Consider the following 14,306-nt stretch of genomic DNA (forward strand, 5'->3'; position numbering starts at 1 on the left):
GCGAATCTCGAGAGCGAGGCCATCAACCCACCCCATAGTGCGGGGGTAAGAATGAAGTGAGGTAATGCATCTCCAGTGCTGAGCTGGGGGTCTGGCCCCTCACGCCAGCTCTGAACAGCTGCTCTGCTCTGAGCAGCACCTTGAAATACAATCATATGACCTCCTTGAAGGCCAACCCACAGCCCCGAAATTTTGGCCTCAGCCTCTGAGGAAGAGTGTGGTCCAAACACTCCACCCTTCTTCACAAAAGCGGTTATGGGTGTCACTTCTCAGCTGTGCCCAACAGGAACAAATCCAATCCAATCTGGACGGTTTAGTGTTTGGCACCATCTTTAATACTAATCTCATCAGTTTTTATTTTCATTTTCTAGTTTCTCCAAACAAGCCATTTTTAGAGGCTGGCGACTTGAAACCAGAGCTGCCAATAAGATAGGCTTATCTTGAAAGCACCAGGATCCTTCTGAAGGAATGTAAATATAAACAACACACACGTTACAGGAAAATCTGATAGGAGTTTGTTCATTGGTTTGGATGCCAGCTCAGCTCCGAACTTGCCCGGTACTATTTTGGAGTATTAAAATCTGTATGAGCTCCGTGTCCCAGCCACCCTGCCATCCATTAGGTTTGAACGTCCTTTAGGGAATGAACTTGATCCCTGCCAGCCCCCCTCCCAACCCCGCCTTACTTTTGGTCTCTCTCCAGAGCAGCGAACACGCTGGCATAATTCTGCCATTTGTCAGCCAGAAGTCTGGTTACACATTTGCTCGTCAATCTAAACCTAACCTATTCTCATACGAGCACTTGGGGTTTCATGTAAATCAACCAGACATTCTGTCATTCACCAACAATATCTCTCCATAGTAGACTACACCAATGTGCCTCCATGAAATATTTCACTATGTGTGTGGAAGAAATATTCAAATGAACGTGCTTTTTCAGGAATGGTGACACCAGAATGTTCTAAATCTGTTCATTACCACAACAAGGATAAATGGTATTTCTGCCAAAGACTTGATAACGGGTGCAGTAATGCATCTCAGCACTTTCTGAAATTAAAGGTCTGCCCTGAGAGGTAAGTAGTATAATGCATGACTAACAACGCAAACCCAAACTTGGGAGCTAAGTTTTCCTTGTCCGTGTAATCGATCGTTTCCTACAGACGCTGCCTGAGGAAGTTCCTAACGTTACTTCTAGCCTCTAGATATTAACGTCCAGGTGAGGCTGACCCCCCGGTTTGTAAAAGGGTGGTTCCTCAGTAATTGAGCATGCTTTCTTGTGATTTTTCTTACATTTGAATTCACACACACTTTTCACAGCTGTACATCAAAAATCTGCGATGGTTTAAGGGCAGTATTTCATGGAATTATTAATTCATCATTAAGGAAAATATTTTAACATTCAGTTGAATAGTGTCTTAAGCAGTTTTTTAAGGTACATGTTTCTGGTTATAGTGATTAATTTGTTAATTCTCTTGAAAAATGGGCAGTTTGACTCTGGCCTTCACTAGGTCTTTTGGCATTTTCAAGGGGTCACAAAGGAAATATAGAACTGGGAATTTAAACAAGAAGAATTATCAGTTCTCATCAAAACGTACATGACATTAGGCCAGTTAACTTCAGTGTTACTAGATGATAAAATGATATTTTAATGTAGACCTAATTCATGAGAACTATGGAAAAAACGAAGAGGGGAGGGCTGCCAGTCTAGGATATTCATGAAGAGCTTATTTTATTCCTATAAGTATCTGAAAATGCCTGGTATCATTACTATTCACTTTGAGCACTGGAAGTATGACTACCAGTGCTATAAAAAAAAAAAAATCCAATATCTGTGAAACGTTATCCATCCAAAGAATGCGTCCTCTAAAATTAAAGACTCACAGAGTTCTATCATATTGGCTGTCAACATGCCTAAAATGGACAGAATACAGATTCTGATCATAAAGTAATGGTTTTCTTTTACTGTTTTGGATTCTGAATAGGCTCAGCAGATCATAGTTAAAGTTTTTTAGCACTGGGTTTCAAACATAAAGTCATTTGGTCACAATATAAAGATTAGTGTGTACCTAAGTGAAATTCTGTTCCTTGGAGAAATGCAGAAATGACCTCCTTCTCAGTCTCTTCGTTCCTGTACATTCTGAGATGGCCTTTTCCTCTATCTGACTTACGCCCTCTAGTGTTTTCTGGATGAAGAACAGGAACTAAAGCTCCATTTATACACAAAAAACGTTATTGCAATTTCTCAATATTTTCCCCAGTTATCATACACAAAAGCCCACTTACCACCAGATGTTTTGACGTGAACACTGAGTGACTGCAAGGGTGTTTTTTTTTTTTTTTAACTTGACAGAGAAAGACATCACGAGTAGGCAGAGAGGCAGGCAGAGACGGGGGGGGGGGGGGAAGCAGGCTCCCCGCTGAGCAGAGAGCCCGATGCGGAGCTCGATCCCAGGATCCTGGGATCATGACCTGAGCTGAAGGCAGAGGCTTAACCCACTGAGCAACCCAGGCGCCCCAGGATTTTTTTTTTACCAGAGAGTCTCAAACTTAAATTCCTGTATTCCATCCTCCGCTCCCCAAAGTAGGTATTGACTTCTAATCTGTCAGGGTTACATTCCTTCTCTGCCTTTGAACTCTTACATTCTAATTCACTTTTATTGTGATAAGCAGAAGGGGGAAAGATTCTCTAAAGAACTAAGGCATGCAAGCAGGCATTTCTTTGACATACGTTCCAAGAATAGAACGTTGACGCTTTGGTTCTTCTAAGTTACCCAAGAGGTTCAAGGAGTTTTGCCTCAAGAGAAAAGCGATGAATTTTTTTAAACAGCTTTATGGAAACACTGCATATTTTCTGCCATAGAAGCCCTTAATCAAACCAGGAAGAGTAGCTTCTTGGGAAATGTACTGTTTATGGGCACTTTTTCTTTACAGAGAAGAAAATATACTTCCAAAGCTGTCAGCTGCCGTTGCTGCTACTTTGGAAACCAGCCACAGCTGATGTGAGAGCTAACTATAGGCCAAGGTCATCTGGGGATCTCCCCAGCCTGCTTACAGAGATGGTACCCACGCCTCCCTGGAGTGCATGGGTTTGCCAGTCCAGCCAAGGGAGCTATTTTCAGCTGGAGTTCCCACAAGCAGGCCCTTGATCGTCCTTCATGCAGCTGGCAGTCACTTTTATACTTAACCATTCTCAACCATCATCTGCTTGATACACTGGCCTCTTCTCCCCTTTATACCATCCTGCCGGTTTCCAGAACCCCCAGAGAGGGTTCCTAGGTATGACCAATGAAAGTATTAAAAGTGACCTTTACCGATCTTTGTTGAACAACACAAAGCTTACTGATGCATAGGACGCTACTTGGTCAAATCACTTCAGCCAAGTGCCAGAGCAGGAAGTCCTCAGGCTTACTGAGCTTCCTCCTTTACTACCATCATCCGCCAGCCTCTAATCCCTGCTCTCCTCTTCCAAGTCCACTGTCACTACATTTCATCCACTTTTGCCTAGATTGCTGAAATAACTTTCCAACCAATCTCTTGCCTCCAACTCACCAACATTCCACCACTGGTTAGATGTCAAAATTACAAATCAGAATACATAACTCTTCTTTTTTTTAATGTAAGATTTTGTTTATTTATTTGAGAGAGAGCACACCAGAGAGAGAGAATGCGAGTGAGAGTGCGCAAGCACAAGCAGAAGGGAGGGGCAGAGGGAGAGGGAGAAGCAGACTCCAGCCGAGTGGGAAGCCTGATGACGTGGAACTCCATCTCAGGACCCTGGGATGGTGACCTGAGCCTCAGGCAGACGATTAACTGACTGAGCCTCCCAGGGGCCCCTGGAATGCGTTACTCTTCTGTTTAAAACCTTTCCTTGGTTCCCCATCACCTACCAGATAAATCTGATACTCTCTAGATTAGCATTCTGCCTACTTTTCTAGGCTCATCTCTTATCGTTCCCTTCATGCCCTCTTTCCATCACTCCCTTCATCACATAAATACCTCCCCTCCCTCAAACCCATCACGCTCTCCCAGGTCTTCAGATCTGTCTAGGGATCTTATCTCCATAGTGATCTTCTATATTTATTCCATCAAGATTCAGCTTGAGCATTATCTTTTTGATGGAGCTTTCCCTAACACTCTTCCAAAGCTCCCCACTGAGCTCATACACGTGTGTGCACTTGTCCTTCCACCTATGATGCTCCATAGGCCACTGTCGATTCTTAGTTCTTGTATCAACACACACACACACACACACACACACACCACAGACGCACAGATTTTGGACTCTACCCTACAAGACTATGAGGCTCTTTACGTAAGGATCTTACATTATTGATTATTTGTGTGTGTTTCCAACATCTACGGCCATACTTAAATTAAAGCAGTATATACATTTTGTTGTATTAATAAAAATATAAATCTCACAAACAAATCATCCAATCACATCCAGAAAAGGGTATTTTAATGTAAGTCCTGTCTTTACCTATGCCCTTTGTTAAACAGAACTTGATTTAGCAGGTTTCCAGCTGAGTTGTGGTCTAAGGACCCATATCTGTGCTTCAGGAAAGTGGCAAGAGATGAACTACAAAAATATTGGGGACCAGGGAATTAGGTCAGAGGAAAAGAGTAAGGAACAAGGATGTGCTAGAGCTGGGCTGGGCTGTGCTCTCCAATGAACACAGTCCAATTCTGGAAGACTTTGGAACCAAAGGAGCTATTAAAATTGAGACAGACACCATGTATGGTTCATACATATTTGTATGCCTCTAGGCTTTCTCTTCTCTTACTTACATCCCTTTATCCTCTGTTCATCCATGCAAATTCTCAGCTTAGATAAAGGCTTAACCTGGTAACTTTGACTACAAGATCAATTACAAGCATGGTTCTTACTTTTGCCTTTCTAGGTTAGTTGTCCCCCACCGCCCCTATAGAGTTTTTCCCAAGACAAATACTTCTTCAAGAGACGCCAAGTTTGAACTAAACTCTACCTACCTTAGGTGACATTTGGGAGTCACAGTTTATGACCCACAGTCTTCTCTGTACCTGCTTGTCACACCAAGTATCAACACTTCTTAAGCTCTGCTCAAAACTCAAGCAGATGTTGATCCTCAGTAACTGAAAACTTGACTCCTAAAGAGGTATTTTGACCATGAAACTCTTCTGGCTCCATATCTAAACTTCTCTTACTCTTCGTCTTTCAAACTTTCCATTTTTTCATTATCTTATTATTTTAAAATAAAGTTCCTAAGCTTTTCTTTATGTGCCGGATCTGAGGCATGGGCAATAAACGAGATGAGCACAGCCCTTCTCTTAAGAGCTTGCGGTCCAACGATCTCTCTGTTGTCCCTTGAATCTGACCTATATGTAGGAATCTGTCTATGTGCACTGACTATGCTCACGCCTGCCATCCCTCCGGGCCTGCATGAATTCTTATAATTCATCAAGTTCCATTCAAGTCTTCCCACCAATGCCCGGTGTTGTCTCCCTCTTACAGCAGGGCATGTTAGGAACTGGCTAAAGCTCCATATCTAAGGATGCTGTTCCAGTGATGATCTTAAGGAAGCCTCTAGTAGTATCTCCAAGGGCTCTGTCATACCTACAATGTGTATCAATTGTAGATTTTGATACACAAAGGAAGGACGTGCTTACTCCTTGTGTGAATAGCATGGGTGGGTAAGAAAGATATCCAACCACAGAATCAAAATGTATTCGTTATCTTTCGCTACACAGCAAACCACACCAAAACCGAGTAGCTTAAACAAGTATTTATCTTAGAGTTTCTTGAGTTCACAAATGCAGAAGCAGCTTAGCTGGGTGTTCCTGGCTCAGGGTTTTTCACGTAGCTTCAGTCAGGATGTCGGTCAGGACTGTAGTCATCCAAAGCCTTGATTCGGGTAGAGGATCTGCTTTGAATTGGGTAGAGGATCTGCTTTGAATCGGGCTCACTCATGTGGCTGTGGGAGGGAGACTTTGGTTCCTTACCATGTAAGCCTGCCAATAGGATGCATGGGCATCCTCAAGATATGGCAGGAACATCCCTCAGAAAGAGCAAGCCAAGAGAAGAAGGAAGTCACAGTTCCCTTAGGACTTAATCTTTAAAGCCACCTACCATCACTTCCACTTTATTCTATTAGAAAGAAGTCACTAGGTCCACCTGTACTCAAGGAGGGAAATTAGGCTTCCCTTGAAGGAAGGAGTATTCAAAAGTTTTGTGAATATATTTTAAAAACATGGACGTTGCTAAAGAATCTTGAAGATTGGGGCTGTGGGCTACTTCTAATCCTAAGGTGTGAAAGACACAATTTCCCAGCAGTCTGAATGACAACTCTTAGGAGTTTTAGTCAACAGAAGTCATTATGGGCCTGCTCCAAAACTCAGTGTGATCCTAGGCCATATGAAATACCAGGTGCCATCTGGGGTGAGGAAGTGAGTCGTGCCTACTCTACTGTGTTGGGGTCAGATCAGAGCAGAAAGCTGTACTCACCTTGGGGCGCCATGTGGAGGCACACACTGGGGCCCATGTGGAAGATAGCAAATAGGGTTGTCAAGAAATTTAGAATCATGTCTTATAAAAGGTTGTTGAAGGAACAAGAGAAGTTTAAGTCAGAGAATCCCTAGGTAAGCTGTGGTCATTATGCTCAAGAACATGAAGAACTTTCATGTACAAAGATAGGCTTGTTCCATTTGCCTTGTGCTGCAGCCAGAACCAGTGGGCTGAAGTCATGGGAAAGACACTTTGGATCAACGTAAAGAAGGCATTTCTAAAGTCAAAACTGACCAAAGATGGTAGCAGCTACCTTCAAGGGTGACTGGTATTATCAGAGACATTGAAACAGTCAGAGGGCTGACTCAGTGCGTAGGAGGAGGGAACTAGTGCGGTGGCCTTGCATAAAGATTCTGTGATCTCACAGGCACTTTCCTCATGTCACTGTGGAGTTATCATTACCTCAGCATGAAGTAAATTGATAGCAGTACTCAGACTCTGTTCTTCAACTGGATTGGAGAGCAAGGCATGTTTTTGGTTTTTCAAACAAGGATCAGCAACTAGTTCACATTTCTTTGACTTGGAAATTTGGGCTGGCCTCAGCTGGTTGGTTCTTCTGCCAGTATCATCTAGGCCAGATGGTTGATCTAGGATGAGCCTCACTCAGGTGATTGGTGGGTGACAAGTTGTTGCTGGGGCTTTGGGCTTCTTTTTATGGTGCTCTCATGGATCCAGGGGAGCAGGAGCTGGTAAGCCACAATATATCAATGATTCCAAGTCTCTACTTATATTATGTTTGCTAATATTCAATGATCAAAACAAGTTACATAGTCAAGCCCAGAGTCAAATAGATTTCTTGATGGGAGGAGTGCAAAGAGGCCAGCACACAAGAAAGGTATTTATGACCATTTTGCAATCCACTACAGAGACCTTTTCAAAATTACCTGAATGAAGCCTAGATGTGATTTTGGAGACCCCTCTGCTTTCCTTGAGAATTAAAACTCATCCATTTGTGAATTACTCTGCATAATCCAGATCACAAAAAGGGTGTTCTCTCTGTCATGGTGAGCCCAATGACAATATGGAGTAACCATTGCCCAACAGTCATGTACTAAGAGCTCAGATCATACATATGAGTCGACAAAATGGGGGAAACCCCAGCCTTCAGGAGGAGTCTCCCAACCACTTGGGGGAAACAGAAGGACAAAACAAATTTAATTCTAAGGGACCAAAATGGCAACATACTCCATGACCTGTGTAGGAAAGAAAGGTGTTTCAGAGGAATTGAAGATGTATTCTGGGACCCCATTTTCACTCAGCAAAAAAGCAACATGGCGCTTAGAAAGCAGCAGCTCCCTGGTAATAACCCCCAAGCTCTGCATCTGGACACAGTCCCACCACTTCCATGGAGCTTTTCCAATTGTTTCTTAACATTGAACTCTGCCTTTGGTTGCCATTTGAATTGGCACTTACCCTACTGTTGTCTTATAGGAGAGTTGAAGAAGATACCTTTGTCTCTATTTTAAAAAATGTAAAAAACTAGAGCTAGACCAACAGGGCTGTGATTCTTAGTGAAAAGAGTATTCCTATGTATTAAATATACCAAGAAAATGTATCTGTGTCCAAAAAAATACCTTAAGGAACCGCCATGTAACAGCTTCATACCCTCATTCATTCACGTTGCCTACCTGGCCCCTGTAGTCCTCTGAGTTTTCCACTCTTGGTGAACAAATATTCACCATATTTTCCAAGCTAAGTCTTAAACAACTTATAAGATTTTGCTTCTTGCTGTACCCTTGGCTTATTAGTGTCAAATGATGGGGAAGTTTTCAACAAATATTTGATTGACCAAATGATAGCATGGAGTCAAGTTTTGGGAGAAAATAAAGATGAGGGGAAAGGACCCGCTTCTCCTTTTAGATACTGTTTTGGCAAACCCAAATGGCTGATTCACATCTAATCATTGTATTTTAAGCAGGGACAGCTGGAGCTTACTGCGTGCCTCCTGCACAGTCTTTATTCCTTCTATGAAGGCAGGAAACAGAAGGGCTCTGCATACAGCAGTCCCAGACACAGTCAGAGACAAACCACTGACATGGAACGTCATAAGGAAAGGCTGGTTGACCCAGTGATGACATTTGGGAACCACATGGAGGCACACGCTAAGGACCCTGGGCAGCTTTTGGGAGTGGAGGCTGAGGAACAAGGCTCCCTCAGTTTCCTAACAAATGACCTATTTCAGTTAAGTAAGAAAGGGAGGGGTGCCCCGCAGTCGGTCGGTCAGTCGCATGCCAAACTGTAGTGATGTTAGTATTTCATGCCACTCATTCAGTCTAACAGAAACTCGCCCTGGCTTTTTTCCATTCGTTTTAGTGAGATTGCAGTTGTAAATCAGCAAGTGTCCTGGAGCCTCCCGCTTCAGGAGGGTTGTGGGGAGCAGTCTAAGAGGAAGAATCTTCAGAATAATTTGGAATGTGAGTCTAAGAGGGTAGGTCAGTTTTGCTACTTAGAACCAGAGAACTGCCAAACTTGGCTATGAAGGGATGCTCTAAATGGAACCTTGGCATTTGAATTTAAAATATCTGAAAAACACGGTAGTTCACACTTGTACTACCATGAAACTTAGTCTGAGTTCTCAGCTCTGACCTCTGAACATCCTCTAAATTGGGGAGGCCCCTTTAATAAAAATCCACTCTGGAGTGTTAAAATCCTTTTTCACTCATAAGAAGAGTTCCATTTGTAGCTCCAAGAGGAACACGGGGTAGGTGTTGTTTATTTCCCACATCCTCCAGCCCCGCGACTACTTTTCTACCCTCTGTTCCCATGAGTTTGACTTTTTTTGTTTTTTAAAATTCCACCTGTGATGGAACTAGAGAGTATATTATGATAAGTGAAATAAGTCAATCAGAGAAAGACAATTATCTTGTGATCTCACTCATATGTGGAATTTAAAAAACAAAACAGAGGATCATAGGGGAAGAGAGAAAAAAATAAAACAAGATGAAACCAGAGAGGGAGACAAACCATAAGAAAATTTTCACTACAGGAAACAAACTGAGGGTTGTTGGGGGTGGGGGTTGGAGGGATGGGGAACTGGGTGATGGACATTAAGAAGGACACGTGATGCAATGAGCACTGGGTGTTATACAAGACTGATGAATCACAGACCTCTATGTCTGAAACTAATAATACATATATGTTAATTACTTGAATTTAAATTTAAAAATAAAATAAAATTCCACATATGAATGATAACCATGCAGTACTTACCTTTCTCTGTCTGACTTATCTCACTTAGCATAATGCTCATCTGTGTTGTCACCAATGGCAGGATTTTCCTCTTCCTCATGGCTAAATAGTATTCTTTTGTGTGTGTATATATGTGTGTGTGTGTGTGTGTGTGTGTGTACCACATCTTCTTTATCCATTCATCTTTTGGTCGGTGGTTTCCACATTTCAGCTATTGTGAATAGTGCCACAATGAACATGGGAGTGCAGATATCTCTTTGTTATCCTATTTTCATTTCCTTTGGATAAGGACCCAGAAGTGGGAGTAAGTGCTGGCCCCATACCCTCAGAAGACCTGCCTCTTCTCTGGGCACCGATGCTTCCCCCTCAGTAGGGTCACTGTTAAGTTTCACCACAGACACATTTCACCCTGCCATGAGTTCTGCTGCAAAATATCTCTAAAGTCTTAAAGAGGACCCTCTATGGACTTAAAGAGGAAGAACACAGACTCTGAGGACAAAAGCCAACCCCCTTTTATAACAGCCTCATTCTTGGCCAGTCCCATGGTACCGTTTTTGATCAGAAGCCACCGGGATAGAAAGAAACAACTCAAGTAATATTTAACTCTGCTCACACTGTTTGCTTTAATTATTAACATTTGGCAGCCAGAAGAAATAACAGCACTTCATCTAGACACTTAAGAAAGAAAAAGGAACAGCTCACACCCCAGCCTTTATAAAATGTTTGAGCAATCGTCTTGGATGGGCACATTTAGTCTTCACACATACCAGCAAACACTGTGAAGTGTGATGACTGATTCATTCACTGTGCAAATATTTATTGAACTGGCACCGTTCTAGGTGCTGGCAATACATTGATGAGCAAAACAGACAACAATCTCTGATCTTCTGGAGGTTATATTCTAGTAGGAGGTGGAGGAGGCAAATATTCAACAACAAACATGATAAATAAGGAAATTACATGGTGTGTTAGGAGGTAAGAGAGAGAAAAATATAGCAGGGTAAGAGGGATGGGAAGTGCTGGTAGAGAGAGGGCCATTTTATATGAGGTGGCCAATGTTGGCCTCATTAACTGGTGACAGTATAGCAAAATCTTAGAGGAAGAGAAGGAAGCCAAAGGTATCTGGAAAGTGGTGCTACAGACAGACAGAATAGCCAGTGCAAAAGTCCTGTGGTAGGAGCATTGAGTGGAGTGTCAGTAGAACATCAAGGAAACCAGTATGCCTAGAATGGAGCGGACGAGGAGGAACATACAGGAAATGAGGTTATAGAGGAAACAGTGACCAGAGAGGTAGGACCCTGTAGACCAATGTATAAGCTTTGTTTTCTTTAGAGAAATGGGGCCATTGGACCCTTTGAGTAGAGTGATCTGACAAGCTTTAAAGGGATCCCATTCTGTATGGTTTCATTATATGTTCAGGCAAGGTCATGGAGATGGACATTTTGCATGGAAAACAACTGCTCCCATTGCTTTTCTTCCAAGATGTTCAGAGTTGGCCGGCTTCCTGGCTAACACACCAGCATCCTCCACAGAACTGAACTCCTCTGTGGCTCCCTCAGGACTCCCTGCCCCTCTGGAAGCAAAGCCCCATCATCTTCATCCCAGCCTCACCTAGACATGGACAGAGAAAAGGAAGAATCTCCTCTTTCCCTGTTTGCAGCTCCCCAGTAATTCAGACCCCACCTAGCAAGAGCCATTAGAGCTAATTAACGACCCTCTTTTCAGTAGGTGTCTCCTCACTATGATTAATTCTCGGTCAGAGACAGAAAGCTTGTTCCATTATGGTTCTTTTTAAAATATTATTATTATTCAGGCTTCTAATACTGGCATGAACTGCGGGTGAATTTCTGAAGTCATGTTACTTAGCTGTCACAACTAGTAATACAAAAATTCAATTTATAAAGAATTAGGAGAGGCAGGAGAGGCATGCTCTTCGGTTTAGAACAAAGGAGATCAATCCTGACACAATGGCAGCATGACATCCGCGGACTTTGAAGATTCCAGCCTTCCTCTTCATTAATTAGAATCAAGAGTTCTGGTGGTTAATTATTTGCAGAAATCGTGCTCTGCAAAAGCAGATGCCAACTCCCTCCAGCCGCCCCCAGCAGCGGCTCCGCATGCTAATTAAACCGCGTGTCAGGCCCAGGAGTCGTCTGGATAGGCAAATACACACTTGGACGATCACTGCCCTCCGCCACCCCTCAGGCTTAGGCAGGGCCTCAGGACTTCCTCATGCAGGGACCCTGGAAGGCCGACACCGCTCTGCATGGACTCCCCTGGATAGGTCGTGCTTTTAAAATCCGCATTAAGAAACCTAAGATCCAAGTCAGCTAGAATCTGCTCTTACAAAGTGTGTGCTTCATGGGAGTCAAGGGGTCAAGTGTATTTGCCAACAGGGTCCGTGGGTACTCTTGTGTTGCCCCCCACCACTGCTGCTTTGTGCCGGAGTTGAACAATTTTCTTTAAAAAGCAAAACAAAACAATTTTAGCTTTTAATGTCCTAATTACAAAGGTAATATACATCCTTTGTATCAAACTGAAGCAATGTGGAAGTGTACAAAGTAAAAAATGAGGGCTCCTTTGTGCGCCCTTCCAATCCCACCCTCCTGAGAACCATGATAAGGTTTGAGGCTTTCCTTCCAGACTCTTCCCATGCTTCAGGCTGGAGTCTTTGAATTCTTTTCTGACCCATCAGGAACTGACATCTTCTTAAATTATTATTATTAATTATTTTTATTAACATATAATGTATTATTTGCCCCAGGGGTACAGGTTTGTGAATTGTCAGGTTTACACACTTCACAGCACTCACCATAGCACATACCCACCCCAATGTCCATCACCCAACCACCCTCTCCATACACCCCTCCCCCCAGCAACCCTCAGTTTGTTATGTGAGATTAAGAGTCTCTTATGGTTTATCTCCCTCCCGATCCCATCTTGTTTCATTTTTTCCTCTTAACATGACCTTTTAGCAACCCAGCTGCTTTTTCTGTACCCGTGAGACCCACCGCTGTCCTGCTTCTGTGTTTCCACAAGATTCCGTGGCAGGGCAGGGCCAGGGCAACCTCAGCTCAGGAGTCTTGCCATTGGCCTTGACCACATGGACCGGCCATAAGAAAGCTCTGGCGACTTCATTGTGCGGCCTGAATCTTTCTACACTTTCTTTCTACAATCTTTCTACACTTTCTACATCAGACAACCCCGTCTTGGTGTTAGCCATGCATTGGCGACTAAAGATACTGAGCCCAGTCTTTCTAATTTGACAACGGATATTGTTGGAAAAAGAAAAGATGTACACTAGAAAAGCCATCAGCACTACTGAAGTAAACAGGTGCATTTCATCTGCTCATATGCCAAGGGGAGGGAAACAGAATGCAATGCTGCTCTTCCAGAAATAGAAATGTGGCTGAAGTTAGCCCAGGGGCCTCATGTACCATGGGTGAGGCAGCAGACAGAGTCACATCTCTAACCTGCCTTCCCAGGCATCAATTTCTGGGGGAACATATTCAGAGGACTTCAGCTCTAAAGCTGAGCAGGGCTGGGGCCTGGAGGGGTCTGATCGGGATTCAGGAAAAGCTGCGGGCAGCAGAACGAGGTGGCTGCCTGGCAGGCCTTTCCTCAAATACCCAGATCGCCCTGGGTGTTTTGACATTTGCTGGCATTAAGACCCTGAGGCCATTTCACAGCCCATTTATTTGAGGTATTTGAAACTCTCTCTGCGGGGCAGCTAAGGTTGTTGTATTAGCTTGGCAGACATCAGACTTTCTCTCGGGTTACCACGTCATTCTGACCACCTCGAGGTTACCAACCCTAAACAGCAGGAAGCAAGTTTTATCTACATCTCGATTATGGCATGTGTTAAACTCATTTGTGATGATCTCTCCTTCTGGAAAGTCGCCTCCATGACGGCATGTGTTTTAAGCATTTGGGAACTGCTAGCACCTACCCAGAAATGGGGTATCGGTTTTGAACTCGGTTTTACTGGGTTTTTGTTACGTGGTATTTGTTTGGTGGCATGTTTTCTGTGGCGGTGGTGCTAATTGTTTCCATGTAACTTGACGTAACTTGACACAAGATATGACGGTTAGATTTCCGTGTCATTAGGTTAGGCTTGGTTAGCACCCAGTTATTCAATCAAACATTAATCTAGGTGTTGCTGTGAAGATATTTTGGACGTAAGATTATCATCTACAATCCGCTGACTTTAAATAAAGGAGATTACCTTTAATAATGTGGGTGGGCCTTATCAAGTCACTGAAGGTGCTATGAGCAAAACCAGAGATTTCCTGCAGAGGAAGAAATTCTAAGTCAAAACTGCAGTATCAGCTCCTGCCTCCTGAGTTTCCGAGATGCTGGCTTGCCCTGTGATTTGGGGTTTGCCAGTCCCCACAAGCATACAAGCCTAATTCCTTAAAATAAATACCTATATGTCTATATCCATATCTAAAATTCCTTATTGGTTCTGTTTCTCTGGAGAACCCCAATGGATACACATCATATACATGGATCTGTGTAAAACACACCATTCTTTCTTTCATTCATTCATTCATTTCTTCAGTTCACTCCATACTTTT

At 43.2% G+C, this 14,306-nt stretch overlaps 1 protein-coding gene across 2 annotated transcripts in view; it reads left to right on the forward strand.

The window, feature by feature from the left end:
• The first annotated feature begins 738 nt into the window (after positions 1-738).
• The window catches only part of ITGB6 (integrin subunit beta 6), a 128,983-nt gene continuing 115,415 nt past the window's right edge, over positions 739-14,306 (forward strand). The window contains exon 1 of one of the 2 annotated variants that reach the window (XM_080798304.1): positions 739-1,072. The gene's annotated coding sequence lies outside the window, so the exon portion shown is untranslated. The remainder of the gene's footprint in view (positions 1,073-14,306) is intronic. The other variant, XM_080798305.1, reaches the window with a different exon arrangement.

This window comes from Martes martes (assembly GCF_963455335.1).
Source record: "Martes martes genome assembly, chromosome: 3".
Classification (NCBI taxonomy): Eukaryota; Metazoa; Chordata; class Mammalia; order Carnivora; family Mustelidae; genus Martes; species Martes martes.